Source organism: Mesoplodon densirostris, chromosome 13, assembly GCF_025265405.1.
Source record: "Mesoplodon densirostris isolate mMesDen1 chromosome 13, mMesDen1 primary haplotype, whole genome shotgun sequence".
Lineage (NCBI taxonomy): Eukaryota > Metazoa > Chordata > Mammalia > Artiodactyla > Ziphiidae > Mesoplodon > Mesoplodon densirostris.
In genome coordinates, this window is record NC_082673.1 from 9,568,967 (window position 1) to 9,578,439 (window position 9,473).

Sequence of the window (9,473 nt, forward strand, 5' to 3'; positions counted from 1 at the left end):
CTCCGCCGCAGGGGCCTATGGGAAAAAGCTGTCCCGGCGCGTGCGCGCGGCTGCCGCGGGGCGGGGCCGGGCGGCTCCTGGGTACCAGAGGCCCCGCTCGCCCCATCAAGGCGCTGCCGGCGCTGCCGCTGGTGCTGCTTCTGCGATCCCGACCCCGCCCTGCCCCGCCGCGCCTGCGGAGACTCGGGAAAGTGACGGGTGGGCAAGGGGCGGTCTCCGCGTCCTCGAATCTGCTCTTTCAGTTGTTTTCTCGACGTGACCTTAAGTCACCGAGAACTAACTGGGGCGCCCGGTCCAGCGGTCGAAGGGGAACCGCATGGTCTCTGCCTGACCGAAATGGTAACCTGGCAGCAGGGGAAGCTGACGAGAGGTTCTAGAAGTCGCCTGAGAACTTTGCGCCATCGGCAGCTCCTGCCTAAAATCGTCGGGAGCTGCTAAAATCGTCTTTAGGAAGGCTGGCAGCCAAGTTTGACACCCCAGCGTTCCATACAAAGATGGACGGTGACTTGGGAGGTAATTTCCACATCTTGCCATTTGTGTTCAGGGTCGAGGCTTATGGACGATACGACGGGAAGACGAGGGAAGGACGGTGGATGCGAACACGTCCACGGACGCATCGCCCCAGCTCCGAACTGCGTCGGCCCACTGCTGGCATCGCGGCAAAGGGGCAAGGCCAGGCCAGGCCCGCAGACGGTGCCTCCTAACTTCGCTGTTGACCCCAAGCGCAGACTGTCCTACAAACGGGGCAGAAAGGATGAGTTGGGTTCCTAGTCGTTAGAAGTCTTTTGAGGCTTCTGTTTAAAATTTTAAAGAGATTTAGAAACACTAGGCATATTTTGGTGGGAAAGTAGAAGAAAGACAGCTTTTTCTTCCTGCGTGAAAACCAAAATGTAAAGATATGGCTTATACTAGGTGAGCGTTCCCACCTATAAGGGTCAAATTCGGAATAAAATTGAAGAGTGTTTGAAAATCAACTCAATGCCAAGTATGGAGGATGCAAAGACGAATTGGACAATGTCTGTTTTCATAAGTTTACAATTTAGTAAGGAAAAAAGAGAACCAGACTTGTGAAGAGAACGTATTTCAAGAAGAGTGAATGCAATATGTAGTCTGGTTTGGCAAGAAAGTAATGCTGCTGTAGAAGGGCATGATGAGTGATAAGCTCCATGGGTGCGGTTAAAGATGTTGTGAAAGGCCCCACATTCTCAGCTGGTTTTGAACACAATTGAACAGAACCTTTGTAAGTGTGAATTTGTGGTACTGGAGAAATTGACTCTCCACGTAGGAAAAAATTAAAGTATTACCTGGCAAAAATACAAAAACTCCAGGTGAGTAAAGATGTAAATGTAAAAGGCAAAATATTATACTTTGATAAGAAAATATAGGAGTATATGTTCATGACTTCAGTGGTCAGAAGGATTTCATACAACATTATATTTTATTTATTTATTTATTCATTTATTTATTTTTTGCGGTACGTGGGCCTCTCACTGTTGTGACTTCTCCCGTTGCGGAGCACAGGCTCCGGACGCGCAGGCTCAGCGGCCATGGCTCACGGGCCCAGCCGCTCCGAGGCATGTGGGATCTTCCCTGACCGGGGCACGAACCCGCGTCCCCTGCATCGGCAGGCAGACTCTCAACCACTGCGCCACCAGGGAAGCCCAACATTATATTTTTAAAAAAGACATCGTAGTGGAAAAAAATCGTAGATTTAATGATGTTATAATTTGAAAACTTCTATGTAACTAAGTAAATTAAAGATAAGGCACAAACTTGGAAGGTATATTTACAAAATACAGAATTTCAAAAGTGTTCATTTCTAGCACATACTGAAGAACTAAAATCAACAAGGAAGAAAAACAACCTAATAGAAAAATTGGAAAAGAATATGAAAAGACAAATCAGACCTTCACTAGTCATCAGGGAAATGCAGATTAAAGACAAGATAATATGTCACATCCATCAGAATGACAAAAATGTGAACCTAAGTCAAGGGTATAGAGAAATTAGAATTCTCTTAACACTGCTGGTAGAATTGTAAAGTATTACAACTGTTTTTGAGGGCAATTAGACAATATCTGGTAAAGGTGAAGATGCACATATTCTGTAACACAAACACTTTTTAGACTTAGGTATGTACCCTAGAAAAAGGCTTGCATGTGTGAATAAATATATACAAGTATGTTCTTTGTAGCATTTTTTGTAATAGTGAATTATTACATGCAACTTACATCATTATCAATAAAATAATGAAAAATTGTATAATTAATAGATAATTATGCATGAAAATTAATAACTTGGAGCTGCTTATAAACAGAGTTAAATTTCTTTTAATAAATAACAGGGACTTCCCTGGTGGTGCAGTGGTGGTGTATGTTCTTCTAGGAGTTTTATGGCTTCAGATCTTATATTTGAGCCTTTAATCCATCATAGAATGAGTTTGGAGGTGTTCCTTCCTCTTCAATTTTTTTTGGAATAATTTGAGAAGGACCTAACTCTTCTTTAAATGTTTTGTAGAATTCACCTGTGAAGCTACCTGGCCCGGGACTTTTGTTTTGGGGGAGTTTTATTATTACTGAGTCAATCTCATTACTGGTAATTGGTCTGTTCATATTTTCTGTTTCTTCCTGATTCATCCTTTTTTTTTTAATTAATTAATTTATTGGCTGCGTTGGGTCTTAGTTGCTGTGTGCGGGCTTTTCTCTAGTCGTGGCGAGCAAGGGCTACTCTTTGTTGCAGTGTGCGGGCTTCTTATTGTGGTGGCTTCTCTTTGTTGTGGAGCACAGGCTCTAGGCACACGGGCTGCAGTAGTTGTGGCACGTGGGCTCAGTAGTTGTGGCACACAGGCTTAGTTGTTCCGCAGCTTGTGGGATCTTCCCAGACCAGGGCACGAACCCACGTCCCCTGCATCGGCAGGCAGACTCTCAACCACTGCGCCACCAGGGAAGCCCGAGTCTTGATTTTTTATCCATGCAGCCACTCTGTGACTTTTGATTGAAGCATTTAATCCATTTACAATGAAGTTATTATTGATAGGTAGGTACTTATTGCCATTTTTAAATTGTTTTTTGTATTTTTTGTTCCTTCTTCTTTTGCTCTCTTCTCTTATAATTTGATGACTATGTCACTGTTATGTTTGGATTCCTTTCTCTTTTTTGTGTGTGTATCTGTAAGTTTTCATTTTGTGGTTACCATAAAGTTTATATATAAACACACACACACATATATACATATAATTATATTATTGTATAAATTACACATATATAAACATATATATGATTATATATTATATAGATATATGAATTATATATATATATATATATAATTATTTTAAATTGATGATCTCTTAAGTTTGAACGCATTATAACAACACTACCTTTTTACTCCCTCCCCCAACTTTTAATGTATTTGACGTCAAATTTTACCTCTTTTTGTTCTGTGTATTATTTCACTACTTATTGTGAATATAGATGATTTTACTCCTTTTGTCTTTTAATGTTCTTACTAATTTTATAAGTAGTTGATCTAAACCTTGAATGTATTATGCCTTTACCATTGAGATTTTTTCCTTTCATAATTTTTATAGTTCTAGTTGTAGCCTTTTCTTTTCCACTTAGAGAATTCTCTTTAACATTCCTTGTAAAGCTGCTTTAGTAATGCTGAACACTTTTAGCTTTGGCTTGTCTGTAAAACTCTTCATCTCTCCTTCAAATCTGAATGATAACTTTGCTGGGTAGAGTATTCTTGGTTGTAGGTTTTTTTCCTTTCATCACTTTGAATATAGCATGCTACTCCCTTCTGGCCTGCAAAGTTTCTCCTGAGAAGTCAGCTGATAGTCTTACGGGAGTTCCCTTGTGTGTAAGTAGTTGCTTTTCTCTTGGTGCTTTTAAGATTCTCTCTTTATATTTAATTTTTGCTATTTAATTACAGTGTGTCTTGGTGTAGACCTCTTTTGGTTCATCTGTTTGGGACTCTCTTTGCTTCCTGGACTTAGATGTCTGGTTTTTCCCCAGGTTAAGGAATTTTTCACCTATTATTTATTCAAATAAGTTTCCTGCCCCTTTCTCTTTCTCATCTCCCTCTGGAACTCCTATAATGAGAATGTTAGTATGCTTGACATTGTCCCAGAGGTCTCTTAAAATATCCTCATTTTAAAAATTCTTTTTTCTATTTTCTGTTCAGCTTGTGTGGTCCCCAGTCACTGATCCATTCCTCCATATCATCTAATCTCCTGTTGATTTCTTCCAGTGTATTTTTTATTTCAATTGTTGTCTTCTTCATTGGTGTTGTACTGTGTGTATATGTGTGTTGGGTGTGCAGGAGTAAAGTTAGTCTGACACATTGATTGAGTGAGGTCAGAGTCAGCCAAGGGAGGCCCAGACACATCAGTTCTGTATAACATTCCTGTGGCCAGGGGCTGAGTCAAGCTGAGGTAAAACAGTTGCTCACAACCTTAGAACTTCTCTGTTGACTCCAGACGGGGCACCTGCCTACCTGTCAGGGAATATTGGGTGGCTTCTATCAACAACAAAAACTGGACAAGTAAAGAGGTTGATTATTCTGGCTGTTGCAATATAGACAGCTCCCCGGATCTGACTATCAGGGTGTTTCACTCAGGAGGTTTTGCCTTAGACCTTCATGGAAAGGGGTGAGCAGTGGCTTCTGGGGGTTGTTCTGCAAGCAGGAGAAGTCTGTCAGGTATCTGAACAGGAAATGTCTTTCTCCGCAGTTAACAAGTTTCAGGAGGACAAAGAGGTCTAACCTTGCCTAACCAGTCATGATAAGTCGTTCTAATCATAGCTAATTACTAATGAGACATAGAGCAGGAAATTGGAGACTTTGTCAGCAGGTCTGGGCAGAAGAGAAAGGTCTGTGTTTGTTGATCTTGTCAAACAAACATAACTTGTCTCAGAACAATGTAGGGATTAGAGTAATTTCTGAGGAATTTTGGCCAGAATACAAAATACACACACTTCATCTCCCTTGCCCCTTCCCCTTGCTGCTGATTCTGAGAGGTCTTGTGTAGAAAGGGTGATATTTTTGGAAAAGGTTGGTGTGCCTAGAAATAGAGACACAGATGTAGAGAACAAATGGACACCAAGGGGGGAAGGGAAGGGTGGGATGAACTGGGATATTGGGATCGACATGTATACACTAATATGTATAAAATAGATAATGAGAACCTGCTGTATAACACAGGGAACTCCACTGTAGAGTAGAAACTAACACAACACTGTAAAACAATTATACTCCAATTAAAAAAATAAAAAAGGTTGGTGTGCCTAGCGTATACGTGGGGTTAGGAGTCCTGCGATTTAAGGATGGAAAAACAGATTGGGCCTCATCGTGAAGGGCCTCAGGTGCCAATTAGTAATTTACCCACATGCAGTGTTGCTCTGCCAAAAGTTCAGAGAATGAAATCTTGCAGAAAAATAACTGCAGCAGTGGAGGGGTATATAAAGGCAGGACCAGTGAGAAGCTGGTAGTCTAACAAGAGAGGCTATGACAGCAGGTAGGATGAGAGATGATTAGCCTTAGAAATGGGTCATGGTCAGATATTTGCGGGTAGGACTGATAGAATCTGGTGGCCATTGAGCCCTGTGGCCTGTGGAATTGGGTCTATTAGAACATGGTGGTGTTGCAGAGAGCGTGGACTTTACAGCTAGGCCAGCCGAGTTCAGTATGATTCTGGCATTTACTAGCCCTGTGATTCTAAGCAAGGAATGGACACTTTCAGAGTTGAGTTCTCTTTCTGTAAAAACAGGCATAATGCCACTTACTTCTTTTTTTCCGCAAAGATTGAATGACATGTATGTGAATCTAATATAGGGTCTGGCACAAAATAAGCAATTCATACGTTTGAGTGCCCTTCAGCTGACATTCAAGGCTTCCCATATTTTGTTTCCCAAGCATCCTTCTAGACAGAAGGCCCACACTCCTGTAGCATTGCCCTCCCTCCAAAAATACAGGCCTACGTGCGATTTCTCAGACGTGACCTACTCTTTCTGATCTCTGAGTCTCTGCTCATGCTATTTCTTTGCCTGGACTAGCCTCCCTCTCCTCACTTCTGATTGCTTTCTGGGGGAGTCCATTCTTCTTAAAGGCTGTGCTTCAAATAGTACCTCCGCTAAGAACACATCCTCTAGATCCCCGGGTGGAAATGATCTTTCCTTCTGGTAACCTCCTAAAGCACTTTATTGCAACCACTCTAAAGATTCTTACACTATACAGGTATCCGCTGCTTTTCGAAAGGCTGCTTTACACCACTTCACTTTTGCAAAAACCTACATTAGTACCTGTTTTCACTAACCGAAAGAAATCCCACAAGGATTTTTGCTTTTACAAAAAAAGGCTAAAAGCCAAAATAGCGCTCAGTGTTTGCTTTGCCGTGAGCCATTATAGAGGCGGCACCACCCAGAGCAGTGAGAGTGACACTGCCAGGCTCCTTCCTGGAACCACACTTAGCATCTCAGCATCCAGCATCCATAGCTTTGAACTGTGTCTATGAGCACCTGTGCTTTCTCTCTTTATTTTGTGCATCCGTTAGTGTTACCCCATTTTGGCTTAAGCAAGGTTTGGTAGGAAAGCTCTACTCTCAGATACCAGGAGAAACCTGTACTGCACTTTACCTGGCTATTTTAGTATTTTTTTCCCTTAAATATCCATTTATTTTTTAATTAATTAATTAATTTTTGGCTGCGTTGGGTCTTCTTTGCTGCGCACGGGCTTTCTCTCGTTGCAGCGAGCAGGGGCTACTCTCTGTTGTGGTGTGTGGGCTTCTCATTGCGGTGGCTTCTCCTGTTGCGGAGCACAGGCTCTAGGCATGCGGGCTTCAGTAGTTGCGGCATGCGGGCTCAGTAGTTGTGGCTCGCGGGCTCTAGAGTGCAGGCTCAGTAGTTGTGGTGTACGGGCTTAGTTGCTCCACGGCATGTGGGATCTTCCCAGACCGGGGCTAGAACCCATGTACCCTGCATTGGCAGGTGGATTCTTTTTTTTTTTTTTAATAAAGTTATTTATTTATTTATTTATTTTTGGGTGTGTTGGGTCTTTGTTTCTGTGCGAGGGCTCTCTCCAGTTGCAGCGAGTGGGGGCCACTCTTCATCGCGGTGCGCGGGCCTCTCACTGTCGCGGCCTCTCCTGTTGTGGAGCACAGGCTCCAGACGCGCAGGCTCAGTAGTTGTGGCTCACGGGCCCAGTTGCTCCGCGGCATGTGGGATCTTCCCAGACCAGGGCTCAAACCCATGTCCCCTGCACTGGCAGGCAGACTCTCAACCAGTGCGCCACCAGGGAAGCCCCTGGCAGGCGGATTCTTAACCGCTGTGCCACCTGGGAAGTCCTACCTGGCTCATTTAGATAAATATTTTCTCTCATCTAGGTAGCATCCAATTAGTTTTTCTATTCACTATAGTACTTAATTCAATGTACAGTGTTATCAAAAGTAGATATTTAATAGACTGATATGCTTGACTTGGATAGAGAAGAGGCGAGCAGTCAATCAAGTGCTCGCTGTGGGGGAGGGAGAAGGATGGGATGTGCCCTTGCCAGCCAGACATTAGTGGGGACGCACTGCTGCCGATCCTCATTTTACTGCCATCTTTCTGGTTCAATCTTTGTAACTTGTAATTCCTCCACAGCATCCAGGTGGGGCAAAATTCAACACATAGGCCAGGAAGGAGTGTTTCAGACACCACCACCTTACTAGTTTGTTGAGTTTTGAGTTTGTCTGTATGTTTGACCTGTTTCGTGAGCTACTGGCTTAATTTAGGTGGGAGACAAAGATATTCTTAGCTCTAGGACTTAAGTGTTATTTCTGTAAGAAAAACATAATTTTTTTTTTTTTTTTTTTGCGGTACGCGGGCCTCACTGTTGTGGCCTCTCCCGTTGCGGAGCACAGGCTCCGGACACGCAGGCTCAGCGGCCATGGCTCACGGGCCCAGCCGCTCCGCGGCATGTGGGATCTTCCCGGATCGGGGCACGAACCCGTGTCCCCTGCATCGGCAGGCGGACTCTCAACCGCTGCGCCACCAGGGAAGCCCGGAAAACATAATTTGACAAATGAAATCATGATCTGGGCTCATAGCAGTTTCAGAATCCAATTATCTGATTTAGTGACACACTCTGGCTTTTCTCACTTAGAAGTTTTAACTTCTGAAGTATGCATGGCTTAGTTTTATGAAGTTAATTTTGGGTCCCTTTCAGCACAAGAAGACAGGGGAAGATGGTATTGAACTGAGCAGCAGGAAAGCCAGTCTGCAATTGAAACGTTTAAAGAAAACACTGGCGTTTTTGTAATGGACAACTAGATGCTATACTGTTTTCTTAACTTCTTCTGTAAGGAAAAGCAGTTTTTGAAAAAGAATGCCAAATATTCATACTTAAAATGAAAAACAAACAGCTATAGTTTGTGTGAAAGATCTTTATTTTGTTTTGAACAATATTAAAACAAATTATCGGGCAGTTCAGTAACACAATGAGCACGTTAGAGTTAATCTTTTAAAAGGCACCTCTGGTGCAATTACAGTAAAGTAATAGAGACAATTCAATAGTTATTTATCTTGTCACCTTATAAAACTGCCTGTTCATTTTACATTGTTCTTTTAATGTTCTTCAGTGAATCGTTGCATTTCATAAAAAATTCAAAGTCCTATTATGAAATGTACTTCTATTGATTGACTTATTTTAATTCTATTTACTGTTAGTAACATCATCAATGAATCATATTTAAAAGACATTTTAAAATACTATCCTTTATTCTTGTGCTAAAGTAATCATTCCTTCACAGAGTCCGAAGAAAGTGTTTTAAGCACCCAAATGTGAATGAAGTGGAACTTTGTGATGTAAACCTTCTAGGAATAAAAGCTGGGTAAACTAGAACTTTTTGTTGTTGCTATTATTTATACTTTTTAAATAGTTTTATTCTGCTGTCATTTTTAATTATACAATTTTAAATTGTATGATTTTGTAAAGAAGATTTTAACATTTTTTAGAAAACAGGCATGATCCAATATTTTAAATTAAATTTATAATGTAAAGTTACCTTCCCAATGCTAAATCAAAATCAAACACGTTCTCTAAAGAACATTCACAATCACTTTCAATTTTTCACAGGTATATGTACAGAGAATCATAAGTATCAGCTCATCTGATTAGAATAATTTTCTTATAAAGAAAAACACCCTTTACATATTCTTTCACAAAGTTACTATTGTATGATTAATGTTGAAACCCAACTAAGCTAAAAAATGTTTAACAAATTTTGTACACTCTGATCTTTCATTTTTAAGTTTAAAATAAAATTTAAAAATTATAAAATACTATAAAAATTGTTATAAGTTGAAAGCTATATTGACATATCTTTCTCAATAAATGAAATATGCTTTAACACAGCTACAGTACAAACAGCACATTTTAACTCCTGATTTTTTTTAAAGTAAATATGAATTGTAGGATTTGGCTAGAATGTTCTGATAATA